The following is a 25,997-nucleotide window of genomic DNA, read 5'->3' as shown; positions in this document are numbered from 1 at the left end:
TCACTTGGTTGCAGTATTGCCAGAGGTGTTGATTACATGAGGAATTTCTGACTTGATATGTTTCAGGATTTCAAATTGGTAACAGAATGTGACAGTCTATTTGGAATAATAATTTACTATTCATTGTAAAGGTGGGACTAAAGTTTATTAGTTCCAAGGAAGTGTTTCTTTTCACAAAAAGTCAGAGCCATGGGAAAATGTCATGAAGATGATTTCCCTTCAGTTCTTTAAAGAGTAACTTGGCAAGTTCCTGACAGTCTTCAAATGAAAGTTAGTAGTTGGCCAGGATTGTGAGGAGTTATGGGTGACCTTTGTCTTCTGGAGTTTATTTGATTGCCTTAGGGAGTTAAAAAGACATTTTACAGAGATTTTCCTGAATTGTCTTCAAGTTCTTTTTCTTTTTTTATTGCCTCTTGCAAAAGATTGTATGGCTATGGGTCTTTGGTGCGCAACAATTACTGTGGCCTAAATGAGGTAGGGTATTGAAAATGGAGTCTTTTTTTGTTCATGTGCAATGCTATATTTTTAAAAAATTAGAAATAAGAGACATTTAAATTTTCAACACACTTTTGCAAATATCCCACACAGGAGAAAACTGTTACAAAGATTAACTACTATGATAATAATGGGAAAAATTATTAATCCCACTTTACTATCACTGTAGATACTTTCTTGCATTTCATATCAGCCTCAAGCTTTTGTCCTTTGTTAGGTAAATTTACCTTTAACATGCATAGTGGGACAATTCAATAACTGGTAACAGAAAAATGATTTGAAGTAAATGGACAATTCTTAGAATGCCAGCTAGTAGCTGTTGATGTACATTGAAGGTCTTTGTACATTAAGACCCCTTGTGCTCTAAATTCAAAAAATGTATTAACATGGATATGGAGGTACCAAGAGCAAAGATTTTATAGGTAGGGGATAGACAGATAAACAGCCTTTGCAGGGAAATATATTTTAATAAATATATTTCCCTGCAATGAGAAAGGGTTAATTAATATTCTTGTTGTATAGGAGCCTTTAGGGAAGTGTGACAATAATATGATAGAATTGTAAAGTGTAAAAATGATTTTGTGTAATATGAAATCAAGATCTTAATATAAATATTGGAAATGCAGTGATGAGTTGGCTGCAGTGAATTACAAAACCACACTCAAAAGTATTGCAGGCTATCATATAAGGAAATAATACATGATTTGCATCAAAAAACATTAGCAACAAAATCCAACAGGAAATGTAATCTGTCAGTAACCAACAGGAGAAATTAAAAGGAATATTAAATTAATGGAAAAAGACATAACGTAGTCAAAAAAAGCACTAAACCTGAGGATTGGGAGCATTTTAGAACTCAGCAAAGAAGAACCAAGAAACTGATTAAGAGAAGGAAAGCAGAAAATAGAAGTAAATTGGTGTGAAGCATAAAAATGAGCAATAGATTTTCCATAGGTATGTAAAAAGGAAAAGAGCAAATGTGCATTTCTTACAGAGATGGTAGAATTTATAATGGGGAACAAGGAAATATGATAGAAACTAAACAATAATTTCTGTTTGTCTTTGTGGAAGGAACATAAAACAGCTGCCAGAGATACTAGTGAAACAAGGTCCAGCAGGACTGAATGAAATTAGGAGTGGTAAAAATAAAAGCATTAAAGAAGTTGGTGAGACTGAAAGCCAATAAGCCCCAAGGACCAATGATTTACATACCAGAGTTTTGGAAGAGTTGGTCATATTGATAGTGTATTGGTTATCGTCTTTCAAAATTTTAAAAATCCTGCAGCCTGGAGGGTAGCAAGTATGATTCCACTATTTAAGGAAGGAAGAAGGAAGGAGAGTAGAAACAGGGATGTACAACCTGTAGTAGGGTAAATGCAGGAATCTATAATGAAGGATGTATTAGCAGAATACCTGGAAAAGAACTGAGCTGAAGTAGTGTTGAATTAGTGAGCTGAATTTATGGAAGAAAACTTATGTTTGACTATTTCACTGAAGTTTTCTGAGGATGTGATCAGTAAAATAGATATTGGGGAACCACTGGATGTGGGCTATTCAGATTTTCAGAAAGCTTTTGATAAAGTCCCACATAGAAGGTTGGTCTACAAGTTATTTCACATGGATTTTGGGTAATAAGATAAGATTTCTTTATTAGTCACATGTACATCGAAACACATAGTGAAATACATCTTTGCATAGACTGTTCTGGGGGCAGCCCGCAAGTGTCACCACACTTCCAGCACCAACATAGTATGCCTACAACTTCTTAACCCATACGTCTTTGACATGTCGGAGAAAACCTGAGCATCCGGTGGAAACTCACACAGACACGGAGAACGTACAAACTCCTTACAGACAGTGGCCGGAATTGAACTCAGGTTGCTGACGCTGTAATAGCGTTATGCTAACCGCTACACTTCTGTGTCTGCCCTTACACTACCGTGCCTGACATGGTTGAGAATTGACTAACAGACAAAGGAATAAGTGGGGATACCATGTCTTTCTTCGGCTGACAGGCTAAGATCAGTGGGGTAGCAAAGGATTTATTGTTTTAACCCCTGCTGTGCACAATCTATAGGAACAATTTGTCTGAGGGGATCAAATCTGATCTATTCAAGTTTGGTAATGCTGAAAGTACTAGTTGAGATTGTTTTCCTAATCACTTACTATACCTGCACATTGGTTTACAGTGACTTGTGTTTCTGAGCCCTGGATTATCTACAGCAGGCATCTCAAGACACTGGGAAAATACCACTACACTCTCTCTGCAAAACCTTTCAATTTCACTGGAAGGGCAGGCAAACTAATATCAGTATCCTTTCTGAGGCCAACACTCCCAGTATTAGGGTCACACTCAATATTACACTCAATAGGCTACAGTTGGCAAGCTGAGTTCTTCTGGCCTACATTCGGCTGAAGGAACTCAATGGGTTGAGCAGCATCTGTGGATCCCTCTTACAAAACACTTGCAGGGCTTGACAGAAGGATGCAAGGTGGATATTTTTGCTGATGGAGGGAATTAGAACTAGGGGGTCGCAGTCTCAGAATAAGGAGTAGACCAAAATGGAACAGAATGAGGAAAAATATCTTCACTCAAAAAGGGGTGAACCTTTGGAAATATCTACCCTGGGGAATATTGGAGGCTCAGTTATCTACTTCATTCAAAACAGAGATTGGTTGATTTCTCGATATTAAGGGAAGCAAGGGTTATGGGTATAGTGCAAGAAAGTGGAACTAAGGGAGAAGATCAGTCACAATTATAATGAATAATGGATCAGGTTTGAAGAGACAATTAGCCTACTCCTGCTCTTATTTCTTAAATTCTTATGCTTAAATGTGAAGTCATACAGTTTGGTGGTGCTCGGGCTGGTGATGTAAGGAGTAGGTGCAGATATGTTAATAGTTTAATTGAATGAAGAAATAGTGATAGCTAACAATACAAATGTTTTGATTTGATAAAAGAATAGCATGTGTGAAAAGAAAGGCAAATAGGGCAAAGAGGGCAAATAGGATTCTGTTATATAGGGACATTGAACTTAAAACAAATATGTTTTTCACTGTATCTTGGTACAAGTGACAACAATAAGCCAATACCAATACCAATACTAAATATGTACAATGCCGACTTTGTGCCATTAATAGCAAACTTGCTTCTGAATGAGAGGTTTATGAGTTCAACCTAATTCCAAATTATAAACTCATAATGTCAGATGATACCTCAATACCAAGCTGCAAAATTATTAATTGATGAGATGTTGTTTTTCCACATGGATATATGAGATCTAACCTCAGAATTTAAAAGAAAAACTGTCTTTACAAAACATCCCATCCTCAACAGATAACCTGGCAAAAACATTGTTCGTTCATCTCTCCATTGCTTGTAGGATCTTGTGTACTGATTGACAGTGAGGAATTGCAACATGATCTTGGTGGAGAGAAGCTGCATTTTGTGGTGAAGCACATTTATTGTGTTCCTGCCACATCCATGCTCCATTACAAAATGTGCTTTGTCTGGGGAATTAGATAAGGATGTATGTCTGTTGCAGGTTGGGGTAGTCTTTGGTGCTCAGTCAGATGCTGCCTTGATATCAAAAATATTCACTCTCATCTTCCTCTAGAACTCAAACCTTTTTCCCATCTCAGTCAGAGGCAGTAATGAAGTCTGGAGCTGAGTAGACCTGGCAGAGTCCTTGTTAAGTATCAGTGAGCAGGTTATTGATGAAAAAGTAATGGAGATAACTCTTTCCATCACTTTGATGATAATTATCGTAAATTGATAGGACAGGACTTGATCACTTCAGAGTTGTGCTTTGTGTGGACTTAAATAAATAAGACAATGTTCCACAATGTCAGATATTTCTGGAGTGCCAGAGTGATGATCCAGAAATAAGAGTTCAAATCCCATCACATTGGGCGATCATTATATTTCAGTTATTAGGTGAGCTGTTGATGTTCAGTCATTGAACGTAGTCTAGATTGAGATTGGCAGATTTTTATGGACACTAAGGGAATAAGGCAATATGTGGATCTAGCTGAGAAATAGCCTTTGAGGTGCAGGGTCAGGCATGATCTTATTGGACGATGGATTCACTTGTGAAGCCATATGGCCTACTCCTGCTTATATTTTTTGTGTTCTTAAAATATTCCCTGTGTTCAATGCAGTTAGACATTGTCAGATACTCGAATTGAATCGAATTAAGATTAGCTGAATATTCTGTGCTGGTGGGGTCTTGAGAAGGAGGCCAAGAGTCATCATCCATTTGGAATTTCTGGCTGAGGATGTTTGTGAATTTTTCATCCTTCACTTTTGCTCTCATTTTTTTGATCTCCAGCATCAACGAGGAAAGGGGTCAATGAAGCATCCTCTTTGCATGAGTTGCTTAATTGTCTTTCATGAGTCGTGACTGAATACGGTAGGACTCCAGAACACTGGTCCTTCAATGTCTAAGAAAGGAATTAATAATGGCATTCACAGATAAGTTAAAGTTCCTCTGGCTTTATTAATAAAATGAGAAAAGTATTACAAAGTATTAGAATAAGGAAATGTGCCACGTTACAAGACAATTATATTCCACTCTACCCTTTTTTATATTCATTTAATGCTAATCCTGTTGCATAATGAACTCAATGGCTTAAATTTTCCACTTGGATGAGACAAGATTTCTGATGCCAAATGGGAAGTGATCTGACTACATTGTGAGTTCCAGTTCATAGTCATTTCAATAGGCAGTGAAATCCAAGGTTTATGACCATCTTCGATCAAATACTCGCTATTTTGGCTGTGAGGAGTAATATGTCGCTGCAGGATATTAAAGACATTTAAGGAGGAAACTATTTCAAACCAAAATTGTAAAAAATATTTTGAAGACAGAGACATTATCAGAATTATTGTTTGATTATTGTTTAGAACTGCAAAATAAATCATAAATGATCTTAAAATGTCTAAGTCGTCTGCAAGAAGATCAGGAAGCTGGAAGGCTGCAAGATTCTCACATAAAACAAGGACTTGTACTGACGTACTTGCATTATAGCATGTCAGTGGTCACAATGAACGTTACGGCAGGAGAGTTATATTCTTTGTGATTGTTGAGCTTATTGGCATTGATCAGGGGAGGTATAAGTATATGAGATGGCTGCCATTTATTGGTATTGGTATTGGTTTATTATTGTCACTTGTATCAAGGTACAGTGAAAAACTTTTCTTGCATACCTTTCGTACAGATCAATTAATTACACAGTGCAGATACAGTGAGTTAGTACAGAGTGCATTGAGGTAGTACAGGTAAAAAAACAATAACAGAGTACAGAGTAAAGTGTCACAGCTACAGGGAAGTGCATTACAGGTAGACAAGTGCCCAGTTACCACTTCTCCATTGAGAAGCTGACTAAAATGTCAGTTCTGGAGAAACATGTGTCCATGTATCTTGCGTAGTTTCTTGGTTAATGTCACAGATTTCTCTTGGTACATTCTAAAGTTACTGTGGAACAGATATTCAACATGCAAGATGTAGATGATGGAAACTGTAGCCATATTGCACCAATGTTTAGAATGGCAAATGTGGTGGTCAATCAGTTAATTTGGATGGTTTCAAGCTTCTTGACTGCTGTTGGAACCGGCTTCAGTAAGGTAATCGGAAAGAATTTACCTAACCTTCTTCAGTGGTAGGTTGTTTAACAAACTGCCACGATTTGCTTCTGGATGTGGCAAAGTTCAGATGCTTTGATCTCATACACTTGCTGTGGGATCACTTAGTTCTGTTTACAACATGTTGTGTCTACTGTGTGACATGTATGGAATCATCTCATGTGACTTCAAGAAGTTGGCACATTGTCTTTAGGTATGCCTGCATTTGTTCCTGGTAGGAATGTTCAATATTCACAATGACCCAGGACTGTATTCATGGCTTCATGACAATCTTATAGAAGGGAATGGCTCAGCCACAGAGATCATACAAGAGTAAAATTCAGCTACTTGAGCATTGAATATAGAAGTTGGGATGTTATGTTGCAGTTGTACAAGACATTGATGAGGCTGCACTTGGAGTATTGTATTCAGATTTGGTCACCCTGCTAATGGAAAGATGCTATTAAGCTGGAACGAGTTCAGAAAAGATTTATGAGTATGTTGCCTGAACTCGAGGGATTGGGTTCACAGGAGATGTCGGGCAGGCTAGGACTTTATTCCTTGGAGCATAGGAGACTGAGGAGTGAAGTTTTTAGAGGGCTATAAAATCATAAGGGGCATAGATAGGGTGAATGCACACAGTCTCTTTCCCAGGGTTAGGGAATCAAGAACTAGAGGGCATAGGTTTCAGGTGAGAGGGGAGAGATCTAAAAGGAACATGAGGGGCAACTTTTTCACACAGAGGGTGGTGCGTATATGGAATGAGCTGCCAGAGGAAGTGGTTGAGGCAGGATCAATAACAACATTTAAAAGACATTTGGACAGGTACATGGAGAAGAAAGGTTTGGAGGAAATGGGACAAATGCAGGCAATTGAGACATCTTTAGATGGGCAGCTTGGTCGGCATGGATGAGTTGGGTTGAAGGGCCTGTTTCCATGCTGTATGACTCTGTGACTCTACTTAAGATGATCCACAAGGCCTCATGGCTAAGGATCCTGCTTTTGAGCTTTAATGTGACTCAATCCCTGCCGAATGGTGTTAGTGCCAAACAACATTATGGAGTATGTCTTCACTGTGAAAAAGTGTACAATTATCATTCCTGTTAATATTATCATGGACAGCTGCTCCAGTGGCAAGTAGATTGGTGAGAGTGAGATTAATTAAGTTTTCCCTCAGTTAGTTCTCAGTTACCTGCAAACCAAATCTAGTAGCTATGACCTGCAGGACTCAGTCAGTTAGTTAGTATTGGTACTATTGAGACAGTCTTGGTGATGGACATTGAAATCCACAATGTAGCCTAATTCTGAGGTTTTAGTTCCTTCAGATTCTGATTGAAATGGTCTTCAGCATGGAGCTATAGTTATTCATCTGCTGAAGGAGGACACTAGATGGTGATCAGCAAGAACTTTCCTTGACAATATTTGATCCAATGCCTAAAAGTGAGGAGTCATACAGTATGGAGTCAGTGACCGTATATACTTGGTGCAAAACTTCTGACCTACAGTTGATGAACAATTTAAGGACATTTATTGAAAGTTCTGATTGTGGAGAATGATTCTGCCAGGCTGTTGTTTGACTGGTCTGCAGAAAAATTCCCCCAACTTTGACACACATCCCCAGCTGTTTGTGAAGAGAATGTTGTGCGGTTGCCTGCACATAATGCCCCCTTATCTTATTCAAATTCAGTGTGGAACTTAATGTCAAATGATCCATCCAGTTTTATGTATTTTCCTTTCACTCCCACAGATAAAAGGTTGTTATTCAAAATGTTTATAATTAACTGAATTTAAATTCCCACCCACCTGCCTATGGTGAGACTTGAACTTAGATGTCTGGATTATTAGTCTAAGTCTCTAAAATAGTATGCTGGTATTATAACCACTATGTTGCTCTTGATTTTTGGACCCATGTCTGGCTCCTCAGGTTTCTCCTGTGTATTAAAAGTGCCAGATAACTTCAAGTTGTTGTTAATAGTCTCTGAACAAGTGATGCATCTAGTAGAGGTGGACTGCAGATCTGATCATAGCATGTGGCTTTACTTGCCAATAACTTCCCTTGAATATGAAACATCTACAAGCACTCTCATCAGCCAAAAAACAAGCAAGGCTGTTTCTGCCTGTACGCTATGGTGACTATGTGCTGGCAGGTGGGTGGCAGATGCCTGCAGTGCAGTCTCATTAGTCTGGTCTCTGTCTGTTGCTCCCCCTCTTCTTTTATGCAGTGAAGATAGAAGGTGGTTCCCAATGGGCATGCTATTGTGCTTCATGTGAAAATGTAGACTGCGGGTGGAAAACAAATAGCAGCCAATCTACAAACGCTAAAAAAAAAATCAGAGGGCAAAAGCAGAAAGAGGATAAAAATAGTAGTAAAATAGACACTGCATCTGCAAATATGGAAACTTAGTTCCTTTGATTTCTCTTATGCCTTCAAGGACCCGGCAACCCTGGGTTTATACTGCTGTTATTGGGAAAAGTTATGGAAATAGAATAGTCCTTCTTCTGTGCTTGGGTGTTACATAATTGCTAGATTCTGGAGCATAGGAAAAAAAATTCAGGCATTGCCCGGCTTTATTTTTTTTTCAGCATAGTTTGCCCAGATGATTACCTGCACTCACACAAGCTAAGAAAAATAAATACTTCTCTATCAGTGTCAAGACAGTCAGAGCATGCAAGTGGTACAATATCTCCAACACTGGAGGTATTGTAGCCAAATCTGACTCTAATTTCTCCCAATTTCTGTGAGCACTAGATAGTGGTAAGGTTTTTAAACCGAATTTTCTTCATTATAAGGGCATTCAGCTCACTATATTTTGGTTAAGCAGTAACAAAAGGTTTGAAAGTGACAAATTTCTTGACTCGGCAGTGATCAAGTTTCAACTTTAAAATTTGAAACTAAGAATCAAATTCTTTATGTTTTGTAGAAACTTACACTGTGATTAATTAATCAATTAAATAACTACAACACTAATAGCATATCAGAAAATAAAAAGAGAATCTCTGACTAACTTATTTTATTAAAAAAACAATTTAATGAAAAATGTTCACATTAACTAGCACTAAACCTCATTTTAAACTTGCTTGTGAAGTATCAAAAGGAGTAACAGTTTAGTTACTTTGATGCAAAAGAGTGCACAGCGATTGGGCAAGAGAGTGTTCAGTATATCCCCTCCAGGGTATCACTACCTTTGCAATCTCTGTGCATATATTTAGTTTTTTCACTCCCACATGCCCTAATGTCCTCCAGGTTCTGGTGCTGCTGCTGTGCTGCAGGGTGGAGTGGCCAGCGAGTGATTTTCACTGTGTTTAAATGTCTCTGATTATCAGAGTCACAGAATCGTAGAATCAGAATCAAACAAAATGGGACTTTTCGGCTCACCTCACCCTTGCCAACTGTGATGCCTATTTATACTAAACCCATTTGTCTGCATTAGGTCTGTGCCTTTATGCCTTTCCTGTTCAACTGCTTTTTAAACATTGCAATGGTATCTGCCTCCACCACCTCCTGTTAGCTCACTCCAGATAACTACTACCTTCAGTCTGACAACTTTACCTCTCAGATCTCCTTTAAATTTCTCCCCTCTCAGAAGGTTGGAAGTTTAGATAGAAGTCGTTGGTTTCGTTGGTTTCATTTCGGCAGGCTTCGGGACCTCGGAACAGCTAAGTTTTTTTTAATAATTCTCATCGGGGATAGTGGGGCAGGACTGCGCAGGCGCGTGACGTCAGCAGGTAATGCATGGGCCGTTTAAAAAGCAAACCGCCATATCCAGCGGGCAGCGTCGGAGCGGGCAGCGGAGTGAGAGGGAGCAGAGTGAGAGGGCTTTGGCTCAACAAGCTTAGGTGTAAAGGGGCGAGGAAAGGATGTAGTATGAGTGCGGTTGTCTGTACTCGGTGTCAGATGTGGGAGTTCCCGGAGTTTCCCTTCCTCCGGGAAGGCTACATCTGCACCCAGTGTGTCGAGCTGCAGCTCCTCAGGGACTGTGTTAGGGAACTGGAGATGAAGCTCGATGACCTTTGTATGGTCAGGGAGAATGAGGAGGTGATAGACAGGAGTTATAGGCAGGTGGTCACACTGGGGCCATGGGAGTCAGGCAAGTGGGTCACAGTCAGGAGGGGGAAGGGTAAGAGTCAGGTACTAGAGAGTACCCCTGTGGCTGTACCCCTTGACAATAAGTACTCCTGCTTCAGTACTGTTGGGGGAGACAGCCTACCTGGGGGAAGCAACAGTGGCAGGGTCTCAGGCACAGAGTCAGGCCCTGTGGCTCAGGAGGGTAGTGAAGGAGAGAGGAGGGCAGTAGTGATAGGGGTTAGGTGTGCAGACAGGCGATTCTATGGACGCAGGAAAGAAACTCGGAAGGTAGTTTGCCTCCCAGGTGCCAGGGTCCGGGATGTTTCAGATCGTGTCCAAGATATCCTACAGAGGGAGGGAGAGCAGCTAGAGGTCGTGGTACATATTGGTACCAATGACATAGGTAGGAAAATGGATGAGGTCCTGAAAAAAGACTATAGGGAGTTAGGAAGGAAGTTGAGAAGCAGGACCTCAAAGGTAGTAATTTCCAGGTTACTGCCTGTGCTAAGTGACAGTGGGTACAGGAACAGAATGAGGAGGAGGTTAAATGAGTAGCTGAGGGATTGGAGTAAGGAGCAGGGATTCAGATTTCTGGATCACTGGGACCTCTTTTGGGGCAGGTATGATCTGTACAAAGAGGATGGGTCGCACTTGAATCCCAGGGGGACCAATATCCTGGTGGGGAGGTTTGCTAAGGCTACTGGGGAGAGTTTAAACTAGAGCTGTTGGGGAGTGGGATCTGAACTGGAGAGACTGGGGAAGAGGTGTTTGGCTCTCAAATAGAGAAAACTAGTAGTAGGTATGAGAGGAAGGATAGGCAGGTGACAGAGAAGGGACATGCTCAGACCGGTTTGAGGTGTGTCTATTTTAATGCAAGGAGTATTGTGAACAAGGCGAATGAGCTTAGAGCTTGGATAAATACTTGGAGATACGATGTGGTGGCCATTACAGAGACTTGGATGGCTCAGGGACTGGAATGGTTACTTCAAGTGCCGGGTTTTAGATGTTTCAGAAAGGACAGGGAGGGAGGCAAAAGAGGTGGGGAAGTGGCACTGTTGATCAGAGATAGTGTCACGGCTGCAGAAAAGGTGGACGTCATGGAGGGACTGTCTACGGAGTCTCTGTGGGTTCACGTTAGGAACAGGAAGGGGTCAATAACTTTACTGGGTGTTTATTATAGGCCGCCCAATAGTAACAGGGATATTGAGGAACAGATAGGGAAGCAGATCCTAGAAAGATGTGATAATAACAGAGTTGTTGTGATGGGAGATTTTAATTTCCCAAACATCAATTGGCATCTCCATACAGTGAGGGGTGTAGATGGGCTGGAGTTTGTTAAGTGTGTTCAGGAAGGACTCTTGACACGATACGTAGATAGGCCTACAAGAGGAGAGGCTGTGCTTGGCTTGTTATTGGGAACTGAACCTGGTCAGGTGTCAGATCTTTCAGTGGGAGAGCATTTTGGAGATAGTGATCATAATTCTATCTCCTTTACATTGGAGAGAGATAGGAATAGGAACAGACAGTCTAGAAGGTGTTTACTTGGAGTAAAGGGAATTATGAGGCTCTCAGGCAGGAAATTGGAAGGTTAAATTGGAAACAGATGTTCTCAAGGAAAAGTACGGAAGGAATGTGGCAAATATTCAGGGGATATTTGTGTGGAGTTCTGCATAGGCATTTTCCAATGAGACAGGGGATTCAAGAGAGGATACAGGAACCGTGGTGTAGAAAGGCTATAATAAATCTAGTCAAAAAGAAAAGAAAAGCTTACAAAAGGTACGGAGAGCTAGGTAATGTTAGAGATCTGGAAGAGTATAAGGCTAGCAGGAAGGAGCTTAAGAAGGAAATTAGGAGAGCCAGAAAGGGACATAAGAAGGCCCTGGTGGGCAGGATTAAGGAAAACCCCAAGGCATTCTACAAGTATGTGAAGAGCAAGAAGATAAGATGTGAAAGAATAGGGCCTATCAAGTGAAGTAGTGGAAAATTGTGTCTGGATCTGGAGGAAATAGCGGAGGTATTCAATGAATACTTTACATCAGTATTCACTACGGAAAAAGATCTGGGTGATTGTAGTGAGGACTTGCAGCAGGCTGAAAAACTTGAGCATGTGGATATTAGGAAAGAGGAGGTGCTAGAATTTTGGAAAGCATCAAGTTGGATAAATCGCCGGGGCCGGATGGGATGTACCCCAGGCTGTTGTGGGAGGCAAGGGAGGAGATTGCGGAGCCTCTGGCGATGATCTTTGCATCATCGATGGAGACAGGAGAGGTCTCAGAAGATTGGAGGGTTGCAGATGTTGTTCCCATTCAAGAAAGGGAGAAGAGATAGCCCAGGAAATTATAGACCAGTGAGTCTTACCTCAGTGGTTGGTAAACTGATGGAGAAGATTCTGAGAGGCAGGATTTATGAACATTTGGAGAGGTGTAGTGTGATTAGGAATAGTCATAATGGCTTTGTCAAGGGCAGGCCCTGCCTTACGAGCCTGATTGAATTTTTTGAGGATGTGACTAAATACATCAATGGAGGGAGAGTAGTAGATTTAGTGTATATGGATTTCAGCAAGGCATTTGATAAGGTACCCCATGCAAGGCTTATTGAGAAAGTAAGGAGGCATGGGCTCCAAGGTGACATTGCAATGTGGATCCAGAACTGGCTGGCCCACAGAAGGGAAAGAGTGGATGTTGAAGGGTCGTATTCTGCATGGAGGTCGGTGACCAGTGGTGTATCTCAGGGATCTGTCCTGGGACCCTTACTCTTTGTGATTTTTGTAAACGATGTGGATGAAGAAGTGGAGGGATGGATTAGTAAGTTTGCAGATGACACAAAGGTTGGATGTGTAGTGGATAGTATAGAGGGCTGTCAGAGGTTACAGTGGGACATAGATTGGATGCAAAGTTGGGCTGAGAAGTGGCAGATGCAGTTCAACCCAGATAAGTGTGAAGTGGTTCATTTTGGTAGGTCAAATATGATGGCAGAGTATAGTATTAATGGTAGGACTCTTGACAGTGTGGAAGATCAGAGTGATCTTGGGGTCTGAGTTCATAGGACGCTCAAAGCAGCTGCACAGGTTGACTTTGTACTTAAGAAGGCATATGGTGTATTGTCCTTCATCAATCGGGGAATTGAATTTAGGAGCTGAGAGGTATTGTTGCAGGTATATAGGACCCTGGTCAGACCCCACTTGGAGTACTGTGCTCAGTTCTGGTCGCCTCACTACAGGAAAGATGTGGAAGCCATAGAAAGGGTGCAGAGGAGATTTACAAGGATGCTGCCTGGATTTCAGGGCATGCCTTATGAAAACAGGTTGAGGGAACTTGGCCTTTTCTCCTTGGAGAGACAGAGGATGAGGGGGGACCTGATAGAGGTTTATAAGATGATGAGGGCATTGATCGAGTAGATAGTCAGAGGCTTTTCCCCAGGGCTGAAATGGTTGCCACAAGAGGACACAGGTTTAAGGTGCTGGGGAGTAGGTATAGAGGAGATGTCAGGGGTAAGTTTTTTTACTCAGAGAGTGGTGAGTGCTTGGAATGGGCTGCCGGAAATGGTGGTGGAAGCAGAAACGATAGGGTCTTTTAAGAAACTTTTGGATAGGTACATGGAGCTGAGAAAAATAGAGGGCTATAGGTAAGCCTAGTAATTTCTGAGGTAGGGACATACTCGGCACAGCTTTGTGGGCTGAAGGGCCTCAATTGTGCTGTAGGTTTTCTATGTTTCTAAGTCTAAAAGATTATCAAAGGCATATATAGGGTAGACGGGTAGACAGAATCTTTTTCCCAGGGTAGAAATGATAAGTACCAGAGGACATGCATTTAAGGTAATTGGGGGGGGGGGGGTGGTTGGGGGGGGGGAAGAAGTTTAAAGGAGATGTGCGGGGCAAGTTTTTTTACACAAAGAGTGGTGGGTGCCTGGAGTGGGCTGCTGGGGGGGAGTGATGGAAGCAGATATGATTGTGGTGTTTAAGAGGCTGTTAGACACATGAATATGCAAGGAATGGAGGGATATGGACCACATGCAGGCAGAAGCGATTTGGTTTAATTTGGCATAGTGTTCAGTGTAGACATTGTGCATCAAAGGGCCTGTTCCTGTGCTGTACTACTCAATGTTGTATGTTCTCAACTTAAACCTGTACCCTCTAGTTCTGGACTTCCCTACCTTGGGAAAAAGACTCCGACTATCTATTTTATCTGTACCCCTCATAATTTTATAAGCATCTATAAGGTCAACCCTTAGCCTTCCAGTGAAAATAAACCCAGCCTCTTTAATGCCTCCTTATAATTACAGTTCTCCATTCCAGACAACATCCTGGTGCATCTCTTCTAAACTCTCTCTATTGCTACCACATACTTCCTGTAGTGTGATGACCAGAACTGTACACAACCCAGTGTAACTTAACCAATGTTTAGTACAGTGGCAACATGATGCTCATTGACCTTCAGCTCATTCTTGACTTCTGCACTATAATGTGCTGATGTAGATTTCCAAAACCATTTGAATCAGGCATTGCAGTTCATCAGTGTTTCTCTTCAGAACCATCAGCTATTGACCACAGTGATCTGGCCAATTGGAACACAGAAATGGGTCGGACATCCCAGCAACTTTAACCATTTCCCTCTATTTCACCGATCTAACTCTTACATCTAACCTTTTCCTTTAGCTGCACTGGACCAAGAAGAAATAGAGGAGGAGGAAGGAAAACCATTGGGCCTCTAAAATTTCATCCAGTGCTGGAGTTGTATTACAGCAAACAAAGTTTTCTTACTAAGTATTCAAAAGAGCCGTGAGTACAATAGAATAAATCTTCCACCAGCAGGGACTAAAGTCATATTTCTACCACATATTACTTAACTGGGTATTGATTGAAATTTATCATCAGGGCTTAGTTTCATTTATTTTTGCCATCACATTTTATACTGCATTATTAACCAGCAAGTCATGTTATGAATTCCTAAATACAACACTAATTCTAAGTCCAAATGGTGCTTCTCTCACTCTCTCCAGAACCTCAATATCATTCACCAATTTGTAGGCACCAAAACTGGGTACACAGTCTCAAGTGTGGACATGTGAAATCCTCATATAGTATAAGAATAATGCATTAGGTTTAGGCTCAGTGGTCTTGGTCGTAGAAGTTAAAGTTCTATTTGCTCACACCCCATCGTACAGGTCTGACATCAATCAATTCGTTGTTAAATGATCTGAAGTCATTTGGGGTTCCACTATATAATATAAACACACTTGAAGGTGCCAAGCTAGGATCCAGAAAGGTTCACAATAATTTGCATGAAAGAGCTACTTGTCAAAAAAAAGCTAAAGGTTACGGTGCAATATTTTCCCTGTTAATACTTGTTAAGAGAAGCTTATTTAGCTGATCAGTGCAATCTATAAATCCTCGCACCTGTACAATTGTCCAACTCGTGTCGTTGCTCAGAGTAAAATGATTTGAATTGCCTGTTCACAATTAATTTGTGTAACTTTGTTTAGTCAATGTTACTGATGTTCCTAATGCCAGCCTGGAATGAACGTATTGCAGAATGGTGTAGGGTTAGGGTTAGCTTGTGACTTTCAGGACCAATGAAAATCTAATAACTGAACTGTGGCTAGTAAGAGCTGAATAAATTGAATGGCCTCCATCTGGTTGTATTGATATTTTTCTGTGATTATCTAACACCTTTTAAGTTCATAATTTCAAGATTTTCCTTTAATTTCTTCAAGGGGCTGGGAGGGATTTGTTTTCTCTTTTGGAAAGATATATCCATGTATTTTCAGAAGATCAAATGATTTAAGGGCCCTTCATGTTGGACAAATTGTCTGAGAACATAAAACAACAAGTGGATCAGACCTTCAGGGTTGTCCCAGTACAATTTGATTGCACTCGATCTGAACTTCAGCCTTGTTGTTCTCAGCATCGCTCAATACACAAATCTAACCAAAATGTTAACATTATTCATAGAGTCACATGGCGCAGAAACAGTATCTTTGTCCCACCGTGCCCATGCCAACCATCAAGTACTAATCTATACTAATTACGATGACTAATTAACAATCTCAGCTTTGAAAATTCCATATGGCAATGCATCTATCCCATTTGGTAAAGAGAGATCTTTGCATTCCCATAGCCCTTTGAGTATGGAAAATGCTGTGATATCTCACTTTTGAATTGCCCAGCTCTAATTTTAAGACTATCCCTTCATGGTTTGGATTCCCCCCAAAAGAAAATAGCTCATTTGCGTCAATTCAAGCTGTCCAGCAATAGAATAAAAAATGGGTAGGATTTCCAATAGAAGTATAATCTGTTCTGCAGACTATGGCAGAGGCAGGAATATCGAAAGAAAAACACCATTGTCTTCATTGTAAAATGTGAGTGTACTTGGAAGAGCAGTGTATTTCTGCCATGTGTTTACTGACAAATTTGTTATTATGCAACAGTGTTTAGCAAACAAACATAAAGGTTGGTTGAACATTCTTCAGTTCACCTAATCTTTTAAGTGAATAGAAATTAAATATCCTGAACTATTACCTATCTAACCCATTATAATTATCCTTGGTAAATGGTTTATTCCAACCCCTAGCTCCTGTTAACTGAATATTGATTACACATTTTCCAAGCTCACAACCAAAATTACACAGTCACCTTCCATTAAATGTGTTGCTTAACCTGACATTTCCAGCCCTCCACCAAATTAAAGCAAGTTAAAAGCAATAATAACCAATTGTGTGAAACGATTTGCAATTTAGACAACCTTCTAATGCAATTAAAATTATACTTGTTATTTTACGAGTTACTGTACAGCATTAAATTCTTACTGATATCCAGTGTGACTTCCTGTTAACCAAATATTCCTTATCAGACTTTACAATTTCCTGCATTTCTCTCTGTTCAGCGTATTAATTCTGACAGAATTAAACTGGCAACAATATCACAGCAATGTAGTCACTAGACATTTATGAGCCTGAATAATCAGGGTCAACAGGTCACTCACAACAGAGGAAATCAGAGCTGAGGTAAATATTTTTCATGCAATTTCCACACACAGAACTTTCAGTGGAGATGTCTATATAATAAATCATATATATAGACACTGATTTTTTTTCAACAGGAAGGCCATTTTTAAGATTTCAAACTTTAATTGTGGAACTTCCAAACTTACCAGAATATTTTTCAGTGAATTCTCAGAAATTTTCAAGGATACATCTTTGACAGTCACCTTTTGTCTATGAATACTGTTTCTGTTTAGGTACAGATTTCTTGATGAGTTAGTGCAAAAAGGACATATGTAACTGCCTAAGTCAGTGATCACCATCTGTAAGCAGCTGAATATGTGGTTGGGAAGGATTCTATGTTGCTATAATTGGATTGTGTAGAGCCACAGTGTATTTCTTGCATGATTCAATATCAGTGAAAGTTCTTCCAATGAAGTATATCAGGCACACTGCAAGTTGCATAAAATCCAAGATTTTTCTTCCAGGTCTCCCTTACATCTAAAGAGCTTACTAGCCATGTGCATTCCTGTTCACTGGTGAGCCAGATACCACTTCCAGCATTTTGGATCACACTGGCTCTAGTTTTAGACTCCTTGTCCAGGAAAAATATTCTCCCTGTATTTACCTTGTTGGTAACTCACAATTTTGTGTTTCAATGAGATCAATTCTCAGTCTTCTTAACTCTGAATAGAGGCCTAATCTACACAATCTTTCCTCTTAAGACATCCTACAAACCAGTCTGTTGAATCTTCACTGTACTCCCTCTAGATCAAGTTTCCTTTTTCACAAAAGGAGACATAATTTTGCAGGCATGGCCTCACTAAGCCCTGTATAATAGGTGTAAGACAGTTTTGCTCCTGTACTCAAATTTTCAAGAAATTGGTGCTCTCAAACTACTTGCCTTCCTAATTGCCTCCCGCACCCACATGTAAGCTGTAAGTGACTGGTGTACAAGGACAGCAAAGTCCCTTTGAACATTAATATTACCCAGTCTGTTACCATTTAAAAACAGGTCAATATTTCTGTTCCTTTTTCTAAAGTGAATAGCCCCACATTTTTCCTCATTTTACTTCGTAGTATATCATGGTGTTACATACTCATCCAGATTGTCTATGTCCTCTTGAAGCCTTTTTGCTTCCTCAATACAACTTACATTCCTGCTTAGTTTTGTATCATTAGCAAAACTGGAAATGTTACATTTGGTCCAGCTCAGCAAATGATTGGTATAAGTTGTGCATATTTGGAGTCCAAAAACTGATCCCTGTGGAACCCCACTAGTTACAGCCTTCCAACTTAGGAGGTGTTGTGTGAAATCATTCTGTTCTGTCTTAAGGATCAAGGACTCTGAACACGAGCTTTGTAGACCAAAACTAGTTTAATCACAAAGGCAAACGCGGGACAGAATGGATGGGAACAGACACACGCTCACTCACGCACAGGATACCACGAACATGAGAGGGGAAGTGCAGTGGGGGTAAAATACACTCACACACACACACACACACACACACACACACACACACTGATACAAACAAGCACAAAATAACAAGGTACAACTTCAGGATATAACACTTCAATGCCCGTCCCACACTAACATTGGCCCTTAACGCTCCCTGAGTCAGAGTGAAATGGTCCCTGGCCATGTGGTGATGCACTCTTACCAATGATCTCTGCAGCGTTGTCTCACTACTCCTGGGGTCATCAAAAGAGAAAGGGCCTTTTTATGATGCTAGGAGACTGGGTGGAGCCTCACTGTTGTGATTTAAATGAGCCAATGGTGTGGGAGTCAAAGACAAAGGTTCCTGCCACAGCCAATGGTCAAGCAGGTTCAGAGACAAAAGGTAGTGGTCAGACAAGTTCAGAGTGGTCAGGCAAGTTCAGAGGCAAAAGGTACTCCCACACCTGAGGGGTGGGTGGAGCTGCACCTTGATTGACAGTAGTATCACTTCTGATCAGAGGAGCAATGCTGTCCTCTGGTCAGCGGGGGTCAGTGTCGTTACTGTCACATGACAGCCATGTGGATTTCTCACAACAGGAGGTACCCGTTTATTCATACTCTTTATTTTCTATCTGTAAACCAACTCTCAGTCCATGCTGTTGTACTAGCCCCAGTTCGACTCACTCTAATGTTGTTTAGAACCTCCTGCATGGGTTTTCAAAAGCCTTCTGAAAATCCAAAAAAGACCACATGGTTGTCCCCATCTACCCCACTAGTCATAATCTCAAAGAACCTCTATAGATTAGTCAAACATGAATTTTCTTCCGTAAATCCATGTCGACTCTGATCAAGCACTTTATTATTTTCTGTCTTGATATTACATCTTTTATTATACATTTCAGCAGTGTCAGGCTAAAAGTCCAACAGTTCCTCTTTTCTCTCTCTGCCCTCATCATCACAATCATTCCTTCTAATTTTCAGAAAGCCATGGACTGCAGGCTGAACAAGCAGATACACTGTGCTCTAATTTACTGCTTCCAACCACCAGCTCAGATATTGCCACTATGGGAAATGTAGAGGTTAGCTAAGAAGCATGATCTCCCAGTGGAGAGTGGCTGCGCATGAGTGGCCTGTAGCCTGGGCGGGGGTGGGGGGTGGGGGGGTGAAGCTGGGAAGGAAAGCATGGGTACCAACATCCTGCAGACTGAGCCCTGTTTCAGAGAAGTAACTTTGAATTGGGGCTTGATTCTTGATATAATGAATGAGCAACTTGAGAAGTACTCTGCCAGTGAAATCTGAGGTACTGAAATGGATTGAATTGTGCTTGTCTTTGCATCTAATTAGATCAGAGATGCAAACCTAAATAAATTTCCTTTAAGTAGTCCTTACACCTCCTTCTCCTCCCTCTTCCAGCGACTTGTTTTGCCGTAGGTGCTGCCTGCTTATTCTCCCAGGGATCTTGTATTCCATGGGAAATACCTACTTATGCATTCATATCTAACAGTAACTCATTTGTGCAGAAGCTTTGAAACCATGTTAAAGACCTTCAACACCAGGAATATTGTACCCTGCAGTTGTTTAGTTTCATTGAATTCATCAAACATTTGTAAAAACATAGCAACATTCAGAAGAAATTAATCACAAACTCAACTAAAATTTGTGGCTGTCTCCTTTAAATAGCATGGGGGAGGATTCTTCTGCTGCATATTAGTTGTTCAAGATCAAGCAAGGGTGTTAGTGGAAGTGCTGAACTTCTAAATGACACCGGTATCAAATCACACTCTCGGTCAACTCACTCTGCACTGATGCTCATTGGATATGCATTAACGCATGCATGAGCTTCAGACTCGAAATTGGAACTGATTTAGCACAGCAGTGGTCCAAAATGTGTGCTAGAAAACTGAATTTTGCAGCTCAGCAGTTTCCATATTTCCCTATAATCATCCTGTGCTTTGAGTACCAAGCTTACTCCTTAAAGTAATAAAAAACACAGAAAAAAGACTGTAATGAAATGTTTTTAAAATCTTTGCACACCTTTTTTTAGAACCAAAGAAGTCTTCCTCACCTGCATCATGTTTGGACCATTAATGTGATAGTATTAAAACCCCTGGTTATTTATATCCATTGTTGTTCACCATCTATTCTTTACTGTCTACCAACAGGACCATTATTTGATACAGGCTCTTCTGTCACTGGCCAGCACTTAATCCATCAATGGGGATCATTCATTTTTTCAAGTAGAGTTTCCCATACTTCTTTCACAGTGGCCAGCATCTACTTAGAGGTTTCCAACCATGAAAGTCTGACCCTTCTAATATGGACAAGCTTCTCTTCCCTCAGGAATTATATTTTGGGAATGCTGTTTGTATGTAATAATGGATTGAATGTCCTATCAGGAGAAAAGCTCACTATGGCTTAAGTAAATGGAGTTCATGAGGAGCAGTGCTACATATGGACCACATTACTGGCTCTGCAGTATTTTTTACATTAATTGGTTATCTGTGTCTATGTTTATCCATATAACCTTCTCAGTGGGGAAAAAATGTTTTCCAATCTCCCATTTCTCTTTATGCTTTGCAAAGTGTAATCTTGTCAGTAAGCAGAACCCAGATAGATAGCTACAAGTGGCAGAGTGAGCTTGGTATTTGTATTGTATCAGTATTGATATTGGTTTATTATTGTCACTTGTACCGAGGTACAGTGAAAAACTTGTCTTGCATACCAATCGTACAGGTCAATTCATTACACAGTGCAGTTACATTGATTTAGTACAGAGTGCTTTGAGGTAGTACAGGTAAAAACAATAACAGTACAGAGTAAAGTGTCACAGCTACAGAGAAAGTGCAGTGCAATAAGATGCAGGGTCACAACAAGTTATATTGTGAGGTCAGAGTCCATCTCATCGTATAAGGGAACCGTTCAATAGTCTTATCACAGTGGGACAGAAGCAGTCCTTAAGTCTGGTGGTACGTGCCCTCAGGCTCCTGTATCTTCTACCTAATGGAAGAGGAGAGAAGAGAGAATGACCCGGGTGGGTGGGGTCTTCAATAATGCTGGCTGCTTCACCAAGACAGCGAGAGGTAAAGACAGAGTCCAAGGAGGGGAGGCTGGTGTCTGTGATGCTCTGGGCTGTGTTCACAACTCTCTGCAGTTTCTTGTGGTCCTGGACAGAGTAGTTGCCGTACCAAGCTGTGATGCATCCAGATAGGGGACAAACCGAATTTCTTTATCCTCCTGAGGAAGTAGAGGTGCTGGTGAGCTTTCTTGGCCATGGCATCTACATGGTTTGACCAGGACAGGCTGCTGGTGATGTTCACTCCCAGGAACTTGAAGCTCTCAATCCTCTTGACCTTAGCACCGTTGATGTAGACAGGTGCATGTACATCGCCCCCTTTCCTGAAGTCAATGACAAGCTCGTTTGTTTTGTTGACATTGAGGGAAAGGTTGTTGTCATCTGTTGTTGGTTGTTGGTATCTGATCATTGAAAGCTGTGGTGATATCTGAAATCACAGAGAGCAAAATTGTTCACATGATATACCACAGTGTGGTATTATAACATAGTCTGCTGGAGGAATAACTGAGTAGTTATGGTAATATCACCTCATTGCATTAACTAGGAATGAATAAAGTCTGTATTAAATCGTCAACATGCAAAGAAGCTCCATTAATCTCTACATTCACCAACTTCACAATGCCAAGCAATTTAAAACAAAATCACACAATTAAGCTGCAGCCTGTATCTATGAGGCAGTGATCAGTTTCAAAGCTGATTATCTGACAACACTACAGACCAAAGCATTTAATCAAAGCAAGAGGAGCATTTATTGCAAAGAATATTGGAGATAAATGGAGATTATCTCAATTTTGTGTGCCATTTAAGAAAAAAACTGTGAATGTGCATTCAAACATTTAGAGAGGCTGCTGCGATAATTCAGAAGGCTAGGATTTGACCCTTAATTTGTATTGAGTTAGATGGTACCAGGTGGGAGGGTGTGACAGGGACAGTACAATTTTCCTCAGCATTGTTTTATTAGGAGAGAAAGGTAGTCCAAGATTTCTTCTTCTGTTTTCCATTCGGAAGAATCTGTTGAAAATGCGCTTTGGTAAAAACATTGATTGCGATGTCCCAACATGACAATAGATGAATGTCAACTGGAACCATCGTCATATTCTTCCAGAGCATCACTTGATTGAAAGCACAAAACATGCAACAACAATACCGACAATCTCCAATTACATAGAATCTTTAACACAGCAGAACATCTGAAGGCAATTCATCGGCTCACTGTTAATCAAAAATTTATGGCAAGCACATAAAGTAATACTAAGGCAGACTGATCAAAGACATATGGTCAAAGGAAGAAGTAAATGTAGAGAGGTGTAAATATTGTGGGAGGGAATTCCAGAGCTAAAGATCTAGACAGCTGAAGGCATGATTGCCATTGAAGAAGTTGGAGAAGATCAAGAAGACATAATTGGAGCAGAACTATGATCATAGAGGGTTACATGACTGATGAAGATTACATAAACAGCATGAGATTAGACATGAAAAGATTTGAAAACATGAAAAACAAACTTCAAAACTGAGGCCATAATATGGTGATTCTGATATACAACAAGCAACTGAGCATATCCAGAGTTTTGTTGACCGTCCATCATCACTTCATGAAGTAGCTGCTCACAACACTTCAAAGGAAGATTGTTTAATCCTCTTCTCTGAGATGTCCACTAACTTTCCACTGAGTTGCAGCAGGCTGATAGGGAGAAGACATGGTCATCCTGCAATAATTTGTTGGCAGGTGCCAGAGAATCCTTATAAAAAATGCTGCTTTTTTCCTTCACTGATTCTTTTGGAGAGGAGAGAATATACCCAATTTTCTTACATAATAAAAATTAGTCAGAAATAGAAAAAAATTGGAATAGATATCAGATGAAGGAGTCCCCCATCATCAACATCTAGGAGGTCACCATTGATCAGAAACTCAACTAGACTAGTCATATAGATATCATAGATCCAAGACCAGGTCAGGGGCTAAATATTCTCTTTCAAGTGACCCACCTCCTTACACCCCAAAGTCTTTCTCCATCTACGAGGCATAAATGAAGAGCACGATGGAATATCCTTCACTTGCCTGGATGAATGCAGCTCCATCAATTCTCAAAAAGTTCAACACTATTTAGGACAAAGCAGCCGGATTTAGAATCATTCCAAACATTTACCCCTTCTAAACATTTATTACCATTACCACTGTTGTGTATCAGCTGCAGAGTGAACCATCCACAAAGTGTATTCTAGTTGCTCATGTTGGCTATTCTGAGAGCTTCCCAAATCCATGACCACTGACACATAGAAAGACAGCTGTGCAAAAGAACAACACGATCTGCAGGTTCCCCTTTGTCTTGCACATTCCTGATTTGGAAAGAGATTACTGGCTCTTTATTGTTGCTGGATCTAAATTCAGGAAATATCCATGTGACAGCACAGTGGGAGTACCTTTACCAAAAGGACTTTTGGGGTTCAAGAAGGTTACTCAACACATCTCTCAAAGAGAATTTGGGATTGACAATAAATGCTGACTTTCCTGGCATTTAAGATCCTGAAAAAATGAATACAATAAAATAGAATTTGCAATATTAAAATCTTTCTCTAAAGATGCCAAGAAATGTACAAAATGCACACCATAGTGGTGGTCATACTATAAATACAGTGCAATATGTCAGTTCTAAATGAGTGGTATAAGAATGTTATAGCATATCAGAAAAAATAAAAACTGAGCTGCAGCTTTTGGGATGGAAATTTATTCTGGGATACACACATCTACAGCATGTTGTATTATACTTCTGAAATTCAGCTTCATTGAAGCCAATTAAGTCACTGAAGTACAGTTGTTACTCTGATGCAAATTTAGTACATGTGCTAAGGACGAATTTCTATCTCATGGCTAAGTGGGAGGAAAGGGTTAGATAGATATTAGAGCAGGATAAAATGTTAGCACAACATTGTGGGCTGAAGGGCCTGTAATGTTCTATGTTCCATGTTCTATTATTTTATGTATAGTCATCCAGGCAACTACTTATATTACAGCATTACACCAGTCGGTATCAGGAAAGCAGAACATTAAGGTAACTGTTAAATTATTTTGATAACCGAGGTGCATTTCAATCTCATTTTTCATAATCTATCTTCAAATATTGAGACATTATTTAAACTCTTGAACAGTACAAATAGATATATAATTTAGTAAAGTCAGCATTTATGTAAGGGAGTGACAACATATTTAGGGTACTGGGCAAAGGAAAGTAAATGAAGGGAGAGGAGAGCATATAAAATGATTAATGTGATAGTATTAATGTTAATAATATTAATGAGAGCAGTATTGAATGCATTTGGCTTGAAATTCATCTTGGACAGTAGTGCAAAACAAATGATATTGCAAGGGCCGCCTGTTATGTTACCTGTCATATACTTAGTTCCATTGGTGTTAATGAACCAGATAACACTGACAGCATGTTTACACATCAGATTGTTCTGGACATGTATACCTGTGTGCTGCAGTGTGGAACTACGGAATGGTATTGGTATTGGTATTGGTCTATTATTGTCACTTGTACTGGGGTACAGTGAAAAGCTTGTCTTACAAACCGATCGTACAGGTCAATTCATTACACAGTGCAGTTACATTGAGTTAGTACAGAGTGCATTGATGTAGTACAGGTAAAAACAATAACAGTACAGAGTAAAGTGTCACAGTTACAGAGAAAGTGCAGTGCAATAAGGTGCAAGGTCACAACAAGGTAGATTGTGAGGTCATAGTCCATCTCATTGTATAAGGGAACCATTCAATAGTCTTATCACAGTGGGGTAGAAGCTGTCCTTAAGTCTGGTGGTACGTGCCCTCAGGCACCTGAATCTTCTACCCGATGGAAGAGGAGAGAAGAGAGAATGTCCCAGGTGGGTGGGGTGTTTGATTATGCTGGCAGCTACACCAAGACAACGAGAGGTAAAGACAGAGTCCAAGGAGGGGAAGCTGGTGTCTGTGATGCTCTGGGCTGTGTCCACAACTCTCTGTAGCTTCTTGCGGTCCTGGGCAGAGCAGTTGCCGTACCAAGCGATGATACATCCAGATAGGATGCTTTCTATGGTGCATCGGTAAAAGTTGGTGAGAGTCAAAGGGGACAAACCAAATTTCTTTAGCCTCCCGAGGAAGTAGAGGCGCTGGTGAGCTTTCTTGGCTGTGGCATCTATATGATTTGACCAGGACAGGCTGTTGGTGATGTTCACACCCAGGAACTTGAAACTCTCAACCCTCTCGACCTCAGCACCATTGATGTAGACAGGTGCATGTACACCGCCCCCTTTCCTGAAGTCAATGACCAGCTCTTTTGTTTTGTTG

The sequence above is a fragment of the Pristis pectinata genome, chromosome 2 (assembly GCF_009764475.1).
Source record: "Pristis pectinata isolate sPriPec2 chromosome 2, sPriPec2.1.pri, whole genome shotgun sequence".
Classification (NCBI taxonomy): Eukaryota; Metazoa; Chordata; class Chondrichthyes; order Rhinopristiformes; family Pristidae; genus Pristis; species Pristis pectinata.
Note: the sequence above shows the minus strand (reverse complement) of the source record.